The 16,932-nt window shown below is 38.3% G+C and overlaps 1 protein-coding gene and 1 long non-coding RNA gene across 2 annotated transcripts in view; both read left to right on the top strand.

The window, feature by feature from the left end:
• Positions 1-6,500, top strand: part of LOC145510563 (uncharacterized) — a 58,242-nt gene extending 51,742 nt beyond the window's left edge. The window contains exon 2 of the long non-coding RNA XR_014057110.1: positions 3,645-6,500. This is a non-coding gene — a long non-coding RNA (uncharacterized LOC145510563). The remainder of the gene's footprint in view (positions 1-3,644) is intronic.
• The window catches only part of COL23A1 (collagen type XXIII alpha 1 chain), a 360,796-nt gene that overhangs the window by 92,669 nt on the left and 251,195 nt on the right, over positions 1-16,932 (top strand). The window lies entirely within an intron of this gene.

Below are 16,932 nucleotides of genomic sequence, written 5' to 3'. Positions count from 1 at the left end.
GTGTTTTCTCTAGATCTGTTTTATATATAAGGCCCAGGGCTTTTTGTTGTTCTTTGTGGAAGAAATAGTAAAAACTGTATCCACTCCGTCTTCCTAGAAGTGGAATGCTTATTAACTTGCAAGAGTTCTTTATGTATTCTGAATACTGATTCTTAGTCGAGGAGTTTGACACTCCTTGTATGTTGAAAATATTTTCTCAGTTTGTGGGCCTTTTTAAACATTTCTTTATGAGGCTGTTGGCATCTGTTTTGTCAGATGTCCTTGATTTCACTGTAATTTCACTTATCAATCTTTTCTATCTTTGTTGTTTTTATATTAGTGTTTTGTTTCTTGTTTAAGAAATAATACTTATCCCAAATTTAGAAAGATAATCTTTCATAGTGCCTTATACACTTTTAAATGTTTTTATTTCTCATTTAAACTCTTAATCCACCTGGAATTGATTTTGGTGTATGTATGTTTTGGGGTAAGGACCCAATTTCATGTTTTTAAACAGCCTCATTGAAGTATAAATTGATGTACAATAAAGAAAGCATATTTAAAGTGTACATTTGAATAAGTTTTGATATATATACGTGAACACTGTGAAACCATCTCCACAATGAAGAAAATGAATATATCCATCACTCCAGAAGTTTTTTCCTGCCGCTTTATCATCCTTTCTCCCTCTACCTCCCCATCTTTCCTCTAGCCCTGGGCAATTTCTGATTGGCTTTCCTTTACTCTAAATTAGAATGAATTTGTGAGGTTTTTATATAAATGTAGCCATATAGTCCATACTATTTTTGTTTGGTTTGGTTTCTTTCATTCAGCATAATTGTCTTTTTATAATGTATCAATAGTTCTTTTTTTTTAAATTGATGAGTACTATTCTATTGTATGTCTGTAACACACTTGGTTTATCCATCCACTTGTTGATGGACATTTAGTTTTTTCCTATTCTGAGACTGTTTCAAATCTGCTGTGAACATTTGTATACAAGTCTTTGTATGGAATATACTTTCCTTTCTGTAAGGTATAAGTATCTTGGAGTAGAACAGCTGGTCATATGGAATAAGTATAATTAACTTTTTAAGAAAATACAAAACTGTTTTCCAAAGTTTTACATTTCTACTAGCAGTGTGTGAAAGTTCCATTTGCTCCACTCCTTTCTCATTTTAGCCATTCTAACAGTGGTGTAGTGATATCCCATTGTTATTTTAGTTTGCATTTCCCTAATGACTAATGATATTGAGCATCTTTCTATGTAGTTTTATATAATTTTCATTTAATCAATATTTAATGTTATTAAATCTGTGCCAGTATTGTTTATAGTTCAGAATGTGTTCTGGTTTCTTTTTGTTTTGCTTGAAGTTAATATTTGCTTGGGGTTTGTAATTTGCTTCATTTGTGTGTGTGTTTATTGCTAATTCTTCCCACATTGTTATCCAATGGCATTCCCTTTTTGTCTTATTCTTTGGGTCTCATGTCTCTTTCTTTCTCCTCTTATTTCATTGCTTTGGTGGAGCATATCCTCCAGGAGTTTCATCAGGTTAAATAGTGGTATGGTGGTGAGAAGCATAATCATGGACACGTCTCATAACACTGTTCCAATCTGGACTGATTGGCCTTTATGTTTGGTAACTCTTATTATCCCAGAGTGCTTTGTCTTTAATTTGGAGAGTTACTTATTTTTTTTCTATATTACATTTTCTATTTTCTGTATCTCATGTCTATTTCTTTCTTAATTTATCCTCTTATTTTGGTGGAGATTAACCTTCATTTTAAAAAAAAGTAAAAATATTTGACATCTCTTATGTCTGCAAATATTATTTTATTTTGACATTTCATGGGTAATTTGACTGGGTATAGAATTCTAGATGAGAAAGCATATGCCTTCAGAATTTTGAATGAATCACTCCAACCTTCTTGCTTTCAGTGTTGTTGAGAAATTTAAACTTGCGTGGTTTTCTCTCTTTCCTCAGTGTTCTAAAAGGACTTATTATGCTGGGTACTTAGTGGATTGGAAATTTGTATTCTTTGGTTCTAGGATTTTATTTTATTTTAGAGGATGACTTCCTCTTCCCCTTGTTTCTCTCTCTCTCTTTTTTTCCCTTGAATTCTTATTATTTGGATATTAGACTGTCTTCTAAGTTGCTTATCTTTACTATTCTACTTTCAATATCTTTTTATCTTTGCTTTATTTTCTAGGATGTTAACTCTATCTTTCAACACTTTTTAATGAGTTTTTTTTACGATCAATTTAAATGTCTTTAAAAATTTTTTTTACTGGAATGTAATTGCTTTACAATATTGTTAGTTTCTGCTGTACAGTGTTGTGAATCAACCATATGTATACATGTATCCCCCTCTTGAGCCTCCCTCCTTCCCCCATTCCACCCATCTAGCTCATCAGAGAGCACTAAGCTGATCTCCCTGTGCTATACAGCGGCTTTTCATTATCTGTCTTACATGTGGTAGTATATATATGTGTCAGTGCTACTCTCTCAGTTTGTCCCCCCTCCCTCTCCTGCTGTGTCCACAAGTCCCTTCTCTATATCCACACCTCTATTCCTGCCCTGCAAATAGACTCATCAGTACCATTCTTCCAGATTCCATATATATGCAATAACGTAGGGTATTTGTTTTTCTTTTTCTGACTTACTTCACTCTGTATGACAGGCTCTAGGTTCATCCACATCAACTGACTCAATTTCATTCCTTTTTATGGCTGAATAATATTCCATTGTACCATATCTTCTTTATGCATTCATCTGTTGATGACATCTAGGCATCTTCTATGTCCCAGCTACTGTAAATAGTGCTGCTATGAACACTGGGGTACATATGCCTTTTTGAGGTATGATTTTCTCAGGGTATATGCACAGTAGTGGGATTGCTGGGTCATATGATAGTTTTATTCCTAGTTTTTTAAAGGAATCTCCATAGTATTCTCCATAGTGGCTCTACCAATTGACATTCCCACCAACAGTGTAAGAAGGTTCCCTTTTCTCCATACCTTCTCCAGCATTTATTGTTTGTAGATTTTTTGATAATGGCCATTCTGGCCAGTGTGAAGTAATACCTCATTGTAGTTTTGATTTGCATTTCTCTGATAATTAGTGATGTTGAGCATCTTTTCATGTGCCTCTTAGCCATATGTATATCTTTTTTGGAGAAATGTCTATTTAGATCTTCTGCCTATTTTTTGATTGGATTATTTGGTTTTTTGATATTGAGCTCCATAAGCTGCTTATATATTTTGGAGATTAATCAAAGAGTGTTTTCCTCTAAGAGTTTTATATCTTCTTACATTTAGGTCTTTAATCCATTTTGAGTTTACTTTTGTGTATGGTGTTAGGTAGTGCCCTAATTCATTTGTTTTAATTCTATTATTATGCTTTTAATTTTAAAAAGCTATTTTTATTATAAACATTTTAATTTTTGAATAGATTTTAGCTTACAGAAAAATTGCAAAGATAGTATAGAGAGTTCCCATATACACCACACATAGTCTCCCCTATTTTAACATCTTACATTACAATGGTACATTTGTTCACTTAATGAACCAATACTGATACATTATTGTTAAATAAATTCCAAACTATTTATTTATTCCAAACACATTTCCTTAGTTTTTACCTAATGTCCTTTTTCCGTTACAGGATCCCATGCAGGATACCATATTACAGGGGTGTGCAGCCCCTGGACCAAGGACTGGTACCTGTTAGGAACCGGGCCACACAGCAGGAGGCGAGCGACAGGTTACTGAGCAAAGTTTCATCTGTATTTACAGCCACTTCCCATCACTCGCATTACACCTGAGCTCCACCTCCTGTCAGGTCAACGGCGGGATTAGATTCTCTTAGGAGTGGGAGCTCTACTGTGAACTGCACATGTGAGGGAATCTAGGTTGCATGCTCTGTATAAGAATTTAATGCCTGGTGACCTGAGGTAGAGCTGAGGAGATGATGCTAGCACTAGGGAGTGGCTGCAAATACAGATTATCATTAGCAGAGAGGTTTGATTGCATGGAGACCATTATAAATCAGCCACTTGCAGACTCATATCAAAACCCAGTCAGTGAGTGGCAAGTGGCAATTAAGCTGCATCCAGTGGCCGGCTTTGTAGTGGCAAGTGAGTTGAAGGACTTCAGTTGTATAGGCATCTGGTACAGATGCATTAGGTGTCAGAATCTGACACTTATTTTGGTCCATGCAAGTTCCACCCATTATTTTATTTACCTCTTCTATCTGTGCCTCTGTCCCATACCATGCACTTGTCTCGGTCGCAGTACTTGGTAAGCCCACAAGTTAACCCTAGACAAAATGAATAAGAAACAAATGTCACTGGGGAACTTCTTTGAAAAGGGGTAAGACCCAGTGAGACAGCAGAAGACTCCCCAAGACTGCCAACAAAAAGAAAGCTGCACTGAAAAGAAAATACTGACTCCTGCTTCAACTATGGCTTCACTGCAACAGGTGATTCACATTCTTCTCCATGCCAGTTTTGTATATTATGTGGCAACCAGCAATGAAACCTTCAAAATTGCTTTGCCACATGGAGACCAAGCACCCTGCATTAAAAGACAAGCCTTTAAAGTTTTTCAAAAGAAAAAACCATGAAGAACAGAGCAATTATTGAAGACCACCACTTCATCAAGTATGTCTTCACTGAGAGCATTGTTCTTAATGGCTAACCACACTGCTAATGCTAAAAAGCCCTTTCCTGTTGGCGAAGAGTTGATCCTGTCTGCTGCTTAGAATTTGTTGTGAACTATTAGGAGAGACTGCAGTTCAAAAGGTGGCACATGTTCCTCTTTCAGCTAGCACCATAACTAGATGAATTGTTGAAATAGCAGAGGATATTGAGGCACAGTTGTTAGGATTAATGAGTCACCATGTACACAATCCAGGTTGACAAGTCTACCAGTGTTGACAGCAAAGCAACAGTGCTTGTTTTTGTGTGATCTATTTTTCAAGAGGATGTGCATGAGTATACGTTATGTACACTGTTATTGCCAACCAACACCACAGTTGCACAACTATTCAAGTCACTGAATGATTACTTATGAGAAAACTGGGCTGGTCATTTTGTGTTGTATTTACATGGACAGAGCAGCTACCGTGACTGGACTACTGAGGTCAAAGACGTTGCTTCTCTGTTAATATATGATATTTGTTTTTCTCTTCCTGACAAATTGAGAAAGTAGCATTGACATATATATACTATCATTTGTAAAATAGATAACTAATGGGAAGCTGGTATATAACACAGGGGGCCCAGCCTGGCACTCTATGATAACCTGGATGGGTGGAATGGGGCCGGGGTGGGGGGCGGGGAGGGAGGCTCAAGAAGGAGGGCATATATATGTATAGTCATGACTGATTGAAGTATGAAAGAGACCACCACAACATTGTAAAGCAATTATCCTCCAATTTAAAAAGAGAGATCGCTTCGGAATGTTAGTCTACACATTATGTCGTCCATAAATGTTGGCTAGTAAAAAAAAAATGCCACCTGAACTTAACAACGTTTTGCAGGATGTAATTAAAATTATCAACCACATTAGTGTACATGCCCTTAACTCATGTCTGTTCTCACAGCTCTGTGAGAAAATGGATGCAGAGTACACACGTCTCCTCTTACACACAGAAGTAAGATGGCTTTGTAAAGTAGATCACTAGCCAGGGTTTTTGAGTTATGAGAGCCACTCCAGAGATTTCTTTTAGAAAAAGTCACCACTAGCAGCACATTTCAATGACACAGAGTGCGTCACAAAACTTGCTTACTTGTGTGACATATTCAACCCCCTCAGTAAACTCAGTCATTTCAGAGGAGAATGACAATTATGTTCAAGTCAGCAAATAAAGTGGCTGCATTCAAAGGCAAACTGGAGTGATGGGGGCTATGAATGAACTTTGGATTTTTGACATGTTTCAAGCATTAGCAGAGATTTTGAAAGAGACTCAGTCATGGCATTCTTTTCCTAGCTGGTGCATGATCACCTATCTAAGCTTTCAAAAGAGTTTGAGCATTATTTGCCAACCACAAAAGACACCCAAACTGGAAAGGAATAGATCCACAACCCATTTGTGAATAAGCCAGGTGAATTGACTTTGCCCATGCTAGAAGAGGCTCAACTGCTTGAGATTGCAAATGACAGTGGCCTTAAAAGTATGTCTGACACAACTTCAAATCTCCATACGTTCTAGAGTATAGTCAAGGTGGAATATCCTGAGATTGCCACAAAAGCACTGAAAAGCCTGCTTGCATTTCCAAAATACTGTCTTTGTGAAGCAGTGACAGTAACGAAAACGAGATTATGAGATTACAGAGTGGACTGGACATAAACAGCACACTTTGGGTGTCACTGTCTTCCCATCATCCCCAAATGGGACAGTCTAGTTGGAGGAAAACAAGCTCAGGGCTCCCACTGATTCTGCATTATGGTTAGTTGTATAATTATTTCATTATATATCACAATGTAATAATGATAGAAATAAAGTGCTCAATAAATGTAATGTGCTTGAATCATCCTGAAACCATCCGACCCAACCGATCCATGGGAAAACTGTCTTCCATGAAACTGGCCCCTGGTGCCAAAAATGGGGACTGCTGCTGTATAATATTCAGCTGTCATGTAACCTTAGGCTCCTCTTGTCTGTGACAGTTTCTTAGACTTTCCTCATTTCTGATGACTTTGAAAGTTTTGAAGAGTAATGGTCATGTATTTTATAGAATGTCCCTCAACTTGGATTTGTTTGTTTTCCTAATGGTTAGACTTGGGTTATGGATTTTTAGAAGGGAGACCACAGAGGTAAAGTTCCATTCTCATCACATTATATCAAAGGTACGTGCTATTGATATAACTTCTCATTGTTAATCTTGATTATTTGTTTGAGGCAATGTGTCTGGCTTACCCACGGCAAAGTTATTCTTTTTTCCCCTTTCCATAGAAAGAACTCTCTTTATTCCCTAATTTTAAAAATAGCATCTTGTCCCTGTTTTGTAGATATTTTTCTTATCTCTCTGAGAGTGTTGATGTTTGTTTTGAAGAGTTTTGTTGTTGTTTTGTTACTATTTGTCAAATATATCTTTTCCCAGTTTTTTGCTTTTAATGTTTCCATGTCCTTATGCTTTCAGCATGTCTCTTATAAACAGAACATATTAATTAGTTGGATTTTTTTTTTATCCAACTATCCATCTGTTTTCTTTTTTTTTGTTTTGTTTTCTTTTAACGAGTTTTGTCTACTTATTTACATAGTGATTTGTTATATAATTGGACTTGTTTCTGTGAACTTCTTAAAAGTTTTCTAATTGTTTCCCTTTTTCTAGACTTTTTTACTTCGCACCTTTTGTTTCATTATTTGTTTTGTTGTCTATATCCTCTTTTTATATGTTTCCTTTCTATCAGTCTATAATATGCACACTCTACTACTGTGCTTCTCATTTTTTTTTTATCAAAGTAAACTTAATAAGTAGTAAGATGCACAAACTTTAAGTATATGGCTTGATATTTTTACTGAACACACAATTTTAGACCATCATTTTTTTTTTTAACACTTTGAAGATATTTCATTAGCTGGCTTCCAATGTTTGTGTTGAAAATTTTTCTGCTGTCATTCTGTTAGTCATTCTTTTAAAGGCAAATTGCCTTTGCTATGCGGATACTTTTGAGACCTTCTCTTTGCCTTTGGTGTTGTATGGTTTCAATGTACCTTGGTGTGGATTTCTTTTTATTTGTCTTTACTTGGGATATGTTTTATGTCATAGAGTTGTGGATTATTTTTTTCCTATTTGATCCTAGGAAATTCACAGATATTATCTTTTAAAAATATTTTCTCTTCTCCATTTTTTGTATTCTTTCTTTTGAGGATTCATTCTGTTCTCCGCATCTCTTAATTTCTCATTTGTACTCATACCCTGTCTTACTCTGTTGCATTCTTGGTGATGTATTTTGTATGTATTCCAGTTTATTAATTCTCTTTTCAAAAGTATCTTTAACATATCAATTGAATTTTTTATTACAACCATTATATTTTTCATGTATAGAAGCTACATTCCCCCCTACAATTTCTGTTAATTCCTCATAGTCTTGATGCCAAAAGCTCAGCTTCTCTGTACACTGATGCTGAACTGAATCTCAGAAACAGAGTTTTGAGTAAAGTAGAAAAGGGTAGCTTTATTGCTTTGCCAGGCAGAGGGGGACACAGAGGGCTCTTGCCTTGAAAAACTATGTGTCCCCAACCCAGGAGGATTTGATAAGGAGTTTTATAATAATACTTCCCAAGGGTGAGATTACTGACAAGATAAGGGTGTGTACAGAGTCTCAGGATCTCCTAATCCTTTCATTTTCTTTTTAATATTTATTATTATTTTTATTTATTTTTTTTGCCTATGCCGGGTCTCAGTTGCGGCACACAGGGTCTTGAATCTTTGTTGAAGCATGCTGGATCTTTAGTTGCAGCATGTGGAACCTGGCTCCCTGACCAGGGATTAAATCCAGGCCCCCTGCTTTGGGAGCATGGCGTTTTAGCCACTGGACTACCAGGGAAGACCCAGGGTCCCCTGATCTCTGAGATTCTGAAACCGTGCAACTTAGATTGGGACTTAAGCTGATTTTTAAACTGATATGACACACATAGTCTCAGGACTTAATGAAGCTCAGGTTCTTGATGGTCTCATTGCAGAAAGAATTCGGTGAGAGACAAAGTGATAGGTAAGAAGTGGATTTATTTAGAGAAGAACACACTCCACAGGCAGAGTATGGGCCATCCCAGAAGGTAAGAGGCACTGAAATATGGTGTGGTTAGTTTTTATGGACTGGGTCATTTCATAGGCTCCCTTCATGGATCATAGCAATGTTGTGGTGAAGGTGCTTGAGGAATTCAATCAAGCTGTTAATATAAGCCATGCGGGGCCACCCAAGACAGACAGGATGACAGTGAAAAGTTGTGACAAAACGTGGTCCACTGAAGGAGGAAATGGCAAATCACTCCAGTATTCTTGCCTGGAGAACCCCATGAACAATAAGAAAAGACAAAAAATACAACACCGGAAGATGAGCATCCCAGGTCAGAAGGTGTCCAATATGCTACTGGGAAAGAGCTGAGGGCAATTACTAACAGCTCCAAGCAGCTGGGCCAAAGCGAAAATGATGCTAAGTTGTGGATGTGTCAGATGGTGAAAGTTAAGTTTGATGCGAAAAAACAGTATTGCATAGGAACCTGGAATGTTGGGTCCATGAATCAAGGTAAACTGGACATAGTCAAGCAGGAGATGGCAAGATTGAACAATGATATTTTAGGAATCAGTGAACTAAAACGGACAAAAATGGGTGAATTTAATTCAGATGACCACTATATCTACTACTGTGGGCAAGAATCCCTTAGAAGAAATGGAGCAGCCCTCATACTCAACAAAAGAGTCTAAAATGCAATATTGGATACAACCTCAAAAATGACAGAATGATCTCAATTCGTTTCCAAGGCAAACCACCATTCAACATCACAGTAATCCAAGTCTATGCCCTAACCACTAATGCCAAAGAAGCCAAAGTTGACTGGTTCTATGAAGACCTACAAGACCTGCTAGAATTAACACCAAAAAAGATGTCCTTTTCATCATAGGGGATTGGAATGCAGAAGTAGGAAGTCAGGAGATACCTGGGAATAAAAGGCAAGTTTGGTCTTGGAGTACAAAATGAAGCAGGGCAAAGGCTAACCAAGTTTTGTCAAGAGAACATGCTGGTCATATCAAACACCCTTTTCTAACAACACAAGAAATGACTCTACACATGGATATCACCAGATGGTCAATACCGAAATCAGATTGATTGTATTCTTTGCAGACAAAGATGGAGAAGCTCTATACACTCAGCAAAAACAAGACCTAGAGCTTACTGTGGCTCAGATCATGAGCTCCTTATTGCAAAATTCAGGCTTAAATTGAATAAAGTAGGGAAAACCACTAGACCATTCAGGTATGACCTAAATCAAATCCCATATGATTATACAGTGGAGGTGGTGAATAGATTCAAGGGATTAGATCGGATAGACAGAGTGCCTGAAGAACTATGGATGGAGGTTTGTAACACTGTACAGAAGGCAGTGAGCAAAACCATCCCGAAGAAAAAGAAATGCAAAAAGACAAAGTGGTTGTCTAAGGAGGCTTTACAAATAGCTGAGAAAAGAGGAGATGCAAAAGGCAAAGGAGAAAGGGAAATATATACCCAACTGAATGCAGAGTTTCAGAGAATAGCAAGGAGACATAAGATGGCCTTCTTAAATGAACAATGCAAAGAAATAGAGGAAAGCAATAGAATGGGAAAGACAGAGATCTCTTCAAGAAAACTGGAGATATCAAGGGAACATTTCATTTAAAGATGAGCATAATAAAGGAGAGAAATGGTATGGACCTAACAGAAGCAGAATATGTTAAGAAGAGGTGGCAAGAATACACAGAAGAGCTATACAAAAAGTGTTTGAATAACTCAGATAACCACAATAGTGTGATCACTCACCTAGAGCCAGAATCCTGGAGTGTGAAGTCAAGTGGACCTTAGGAAGCATTACTATGATCAAAGCTAGTGGAAATGATGAAATTCCAGCCAAGCCATTTAAAATCCTAAAAGATGATGCTGTTCGAGTGCTGCATTCAATATGTCGGCAAATTTGGAAAACTTGGCAGTGGCCATAGGACTGGAAAAAGTCATTTTTCATTCTAATCCCAAAGAAGGGCAAAGACAAAGAATGTCTAAACTACTGTACAATTGCACTCATCTCATATGCTAGCAAGGTAATGCTCAAAATCCTCAAGCTAGGCTTCAGCACTATGTGAATTAAGAACTTCCAGATGAACAAGCTGGAACCAGAGATCAAATTACCAACATCTGTTGGATCATAGAAAAAGGCAAGAGAATCCCAGAAAAACATCTACTTCTGCTTCATTGACTATGCTAAAGCCTTTGACTGTGTGGATCACAACAAACTATGGAAAATTCTTTAAAAGATAGGAATACCAGACCTGAGAAACCTATATGCAGGTCAAGAAGCAACAGTTAGAACTGGACATGGAACAATGGACTGGTTCAAAATTGGGAAACAAGTACGACAAGGCTGTATATTGTCACCCTGCTTATTTAACTTATATGCGGAGTACATGATGTGAAATGCCAGGCTGAATGAATCACAGCTGGAATCAAGCTGCCGAGAGATATAGCAACAGCCTCAGATATGCAGATGATACCACTCTAATGGCAGAAAGTGGTAAAAACTAAGGAGCCTCTTGATGAGGATGAAAAAAGAGAGTGAAAAAACTGGCTTAAAGCTCAATATTCAAAAAACGAAGACCATGTCATCTGGTCCCATCACATCATGGCTAATAGATGGGGAAAGAATGGAAACAGTGACAGACTTTGTTTTCTTAAAAGGCTCCAAAATCACTGCAGACGGTGACTGCAGCCATGAAATTAAAAAATGCTTGCTCCTTGGAAGGAAAGCTATGACAAACAGCATGTTAAAAAGTAGGAGACATCACTTTGCCATATAATCAAAGCCATGATTTTTCCAGTAGTCATGTACAGATTGAGAGTTGGACCATAAAGAAGACTGAGCACTGAAGAATTTATGCTTTTGAACTGTGGTGCTAAGGAGACTCTTGAGAGTCCCTTGGACTGCAAGGAGATCAAATCAATCAATCCTAAAGGAAATCAATGCTGAACATTCATCGGAAAGACTGATGCTGAAGCTGAAGCCCAATACTTTGGCCACCTGATATGAAGAGCCAACTCAATGGGCACTAGCTTGAGCAAACTCCAGGAGATAGTAAAGTACAGGGAAGCCTGGCATGCTGCAGTCCATGGGGTCACAAAGAGTCGGACATGACTTAGCATCTGAACAACAAACAGTAGCAACCAATATAATATTGTTGGAATTTTAGGAATACATTTTTATATAGTTCAAAACTTTTTTGAAGGTCCGATTACCAGAAGCATATGGTAAATTCTGTATCACCTGCCAAAGTCCTCTTTATCCTTTTCATTTATTTACACATGTCTATTGGATGTTCATTTGAGCTGACTCATTGGAAAAGACCCTGATGCTGGGAAAGATTGAGGGCAGGAGGAGAAGAGGGTGATAGAGGATGAGATGGTTGGATGACATTATGAAAACAATGGACATGAGTTTGAGCAAAGGAGATAGCAAAGGACAGGGAAGCCTGGCTCGCTGCAGTCCATTGGGTCACAGAATATCAGACACCACTGAGTGACTGAACAACAACAACAACAATTGGTTGCTCACTTGTTCTTACTTTGCTAAGGGCTCTGGATCCATGGGGTCAATGTTTGACATCTTAAAGATACCCCATTTATTACAGACTCTTTACAAATACATTCTATTATCCATTAAAAAGAAATAAAGCATCATTTCTGGCCTCCTGATGCTTGGACTTTGAGAAGCTAGACATATAAGCAGCCATAATGTCACATGGTCATTATTAGTAGTTTCCTGCAAAAGGTCCATCGGATAGGGGGCAAGAAGCTCTGCCTAAGTTAGGAAGGACTTTACAGAGAGGAATCCGGAGCTGACCTTAAGTGAGAACTGGTCCTTGTTCCTTTGATAAAGCTCTCTTCCTTTTGTTTGGTGTTTTTGCTTTGCTTTAACATAGTTTTCATTATATTAAACAGAATGAAAACAAGCTCCCTTTGAAAATCTCTTACCTAGCACAGGATTGGTGCCAGGATATAAAGTGTTCTGTAATACAAGGAAGCAAGTGGGCATTGCTGAGTCTGTTATCTTTTTCCTTTTGTGCACATACTGACTACAGTATAAAAGTTTCCTTTTAAAGGCAAGCCCTGTTGCTCAGTGCTTCTTACCACTTTGTGCAGTAAAGATGGTCAAGTTGGAATTGAAACCCACAAACAAATCAAACTGAACCTAATATTGGAAAGAGAGACAAACCAAAACAAAATCAGAGGAAAATAAAACAAAACAAGCAAGGGAGGGATCTGTATGCATAGGGATAAAAGCTAAACTTTTCTGAATATGCCTTGTGGTTTTTAGATTTGACTTTGAAAACATGTAAATATTTAAACATATAAAAAGCTAAATGATTTTTGAAAACCGGACCTCATACTTCTTATTTTTTCACATGTGTCTTTCCACTTTAAGTGGTTGTCAATCAAGCTACCAGAAGGGGAGATATGAACAGAGACAATCTACAAGTTCCTTGTCTTGCGATAGTTTATTCCTGTGCAGCCCCTTGTTCCTTGGAGCTGAATTTCAGTAGCCTCTCACTGGGGATGCTGTCCAAGCACAAGGTCCCACACTTTGGAGAGTTTTTTTTATTATAAAAAAAAATTTGTTTCATGGGACAGTTAATACCTTTTCTAATAAATTCCTATAAAATTGTCTCCCTAATAATACATTTTGAAGGAGAATTATGTAAAATTACATGTAAATGCTTAACTCTAACTGTCTTGATAGCTCAGAATTGATACTTTACAAGCCTTACCAATGTGCCTAAATGGTTTTTAGTGACCTGTTTATTGGCCCTATTTTTTGTGTGTATGGCAGAATGTACAAAACATGCAAGAGACCTAAGAGATGTGGATTCGATCCCTAGGTCAGGAATATCCTCTGGAGGAGGGCATGGCAACTCACTCCAGAATTCTTGCCTGGAGAATCACATGGATACAGGAGGCTGGTGGGCTACAGTCCATAAGGTTGTGCAGAGTCGGTCACAACTGATCCGACTCAGCACACATGCACACATGTGCATAACATAAAATTTACCTTTTTAACCATTTTTAAGTGTACAGTTCAGTGGCATCAAGTACATGTACATTGTGCAACTATCACCCTTATCCATGCCTAGAACTTTCTAGAACTTTCTCACCTTCCCCAACTGAATCTAAAGAATAGCTTCCTCATTCTCTCCCAGGCCCTGACAACCACTATTCTACTTTCTGTGTCTCTGAATTTGACTACTCTATGTACTTCATGTAAGTGGAATCATACAATATTTGTCCTTTTGTATCTGGCTGATTTTGTAAGCACATTAGCATAATGTCTTCAGGGTTCACCCATATTGTAGATGTATCAGAATTTCAATCCTTTTTATGGCTATATAATATCCCATTCTACGTACTATAAATTGAATGTTTGTGTCCTCCTAAAATTCATATGTTGAAATCCTTATCCCCAAGGTGATGGTGTTGGAAGTAGAGCTTTGGGGAGGTGATTAGGTCATGAGGGCAGAGCCCTCGTGAATGGGATTAGTGCTCTCATAAAAGAGGTTAGAGAGAGCTCTCTCTCGCCTCTTCTACCATATGAGGATATAAGAAGTCAGCAGTCTACAACACAAGAAGAACTCTCACCAGAACCTGACTATGTAAGCATCTTGATCTAGAACTCTTAGCAGTAAATTTCTGCTAATTATAAGCCACTCAGAATGAACTATGCAATTGATAAAGCATCCTAAATGGACTAAAACAACATGTATAAACAACATTTTATTTATCCATTCATCTGTTGTAATTGTTTCCACCTTTTGACTATTGTGAATAATGCTGCCACAAACATTGGTGTAAATGTATCTGTTTTGAGTCCCTGTTTCCTTTGGCATATAGCTAAGAATGGAATTTCTGGGTCATGTGGTAATTCTATAGCGGTCACATGCACATTTAACTTTTTGAGGAACTGCCAAACTATTTTCCACAGCGGCTGCATTGCTTTTTACATTCCCAGCAGTTCTGATTTCCCCCTAGCTATACCAATACTTGTTATTTTCCTTTTTTAAACAAAAAATCATAGCCACACTTAAAAGTGTGACATGGTATCTCATTGTGATTTTGATTTGCTTTTCACTAGTGACTAATGATTTTGAGCATCATTTCATGTGCCTAACAGAACATTTGTATATCTTCTTGGGAGAAATGCCTATTCAAGTCTTATGCATTTTTCCTTGTGTTTCTTGTTATGTTAAGTTTTAGGAGTTCTTTATACATTGTGGATATTAATCACTTATCAAATATATTATTTGCAAATATTTTCTCATATTAATAAGGTTGTCTTTTCACTGTATTGATTGTGTCCTCTGGTGCACAGAAATTTTTCATTTTAATTAAATCTGGTTAATTTTTTCCTTTGTTGCCTCTGCTGTTGGTGTCATATCCAAGAAATCATTACCAAACCCAATGTCATGAAAAATTTCCTGTGTATTCTTCTAAGAGTTTTATACTTTTAACTCTTACGCGTAGGTCTTTGATCTGTATTGAGTTAATTGTTTTATAGTGGTCACATGCACTTTTGATATTAAGAATGTTTATGAATATCCCTGGCATCTTATACAAGATGGAGTTTCACACTCACATCATTGTTGATTAGACACCAGGATGTTATCTGTGATAAATAGAAGCTTTGACTTTTATCTTGGGAATTTCCACTGTGAAATTGCCTTTTGCATTTGAATGCATTTGTTGAACACAAAATAACTGAGACCCTGCTGCTGATTGCATTGCAGTACAAAGACGTATCATTCAAAGCAGGAGACTGAAAATCCCTGAAGAGTGTTCACAGACCGGGTGTTTTTAAATGAGTTGCAGTGGTGTGGCAGGGGTCTTGGGATGGAGTGGAGGACATCCAGTTCAGAAGCTCCAAAAACTGGGCTGTGGGCCAGGGTCCAGCTGGTTGAGCATTCCCTCAGCCTCCTGGGGAAACTACAGTGAGGGGCCTGGGGTGGCCAGTGGACCCAGGACAACAAGACTCGTTCTGGAACCTGCCCCATCTGAGGTAGTGAAAGTGAAAGTCGCTCAGTTGTGTCCGACTCTTTGCGACCCCATGGAGTGTATAGTCCCTGGAATTCTCCAGGCCAGAATATTGGAGTGGGTAGCCTTTCCCTTCTCCAGGGGATCTTCCCGACCCAAGGATCGAACCCAGGTCTCCCACATTGCAGGCGGACTCTTTACCAGCTGAGCCACAAGGGACCCGAGAATACTGGAGTGGGTAGCCTATCCCTTCTGCAGTGGATCTTCCTGACCCAGGAATCAAACCGGCAAATACAGTTTAATTTGGTTTAGAGAATAGTGTTACAATCCCCTGATCAACGCACCCCTCCAGCTTCAACAATTATCATCAGTTTGATCTGGCTTCATCCATCATCTCTGCCTGTTTTTTCTGGAGTATTTTAAGCAAATCCCAGACACCTTATTTCACTTGCAGGTACTTCATTGTGCATTTCTCAAGGATTGGAACTTTCCCCCCTTATAACCACAATACCATTATTACACCTAAAACTAAATGAATCCTGAACATCATATAATTTCAATCCAAGTTCAGATGTCTCTACTTTTCCCAAATGACATATCATCAGATTCCCTCTGGACACTTCCTGGGAACTGGTTCCACATCCTCTGGCCTGAAGGAGCCAGAATTCTTCCTGTAGTATAATAAAGAGTTGAAAGTGAAAGTGAAAGTCGCTCAGTCATGTCTGACTCTCTGCAACCCCATGGACTGTATAGTCCATGGAATTCTCCAGGCCAGAATACTGGAGTGGGTAGCCTTTCCCTTCTCCAGGGGATCTTCCCAACCCAGGAATTGAACCCAGGTCTCCCGCATTGCATGCAGATCCTTTACCAGCTGAGCCACAAGGGAAGCCCTGTGAGTTGAAGACACCTGTTTTATGTTGTATGAAACATACCTGTTGTATGTTGTATGAAAACACCTGTTGTATGTTGTTGTGTGTTGGGGGGATATGGCCGTGGGGTAAACTGGTGTCCCCAGTGATAGGACAAGTGAGGCTGCCTGTAGGGGAACCAAGAAGAAAGGGGAACCAGCAGCGAGCTAGAGGTGTGTATGTCTGTGGTTAGGAGCAGGGGCTTGGGAGAAAACAACCCATGTTCAGGTCCTGGCACCCATCCCCAACACGTTTGACCTTGGGCAGGTGGTT

This window comes from Giraffa tippelskirchi, chromosome 6 (assembly GCF_054371585.1).
Source record: "Giraffa tippelskirchi isolate mGirTip1 chromosome 6, T2T-mGirTip1v1.2.pri, whole genome shotgun sequence".
Lineage (NCBI taxonomy): Eukaryota > Metazoa > Chordata > Mammalia > Artiodactyla > Giraffidae > Giraffa > Giraffa tippelskirchi.
The sequence above is the reverse complement of the archived record's forward strand: the minus strand, read 5'-3'. Positions and strand labels throughout refer to the sequence as shown.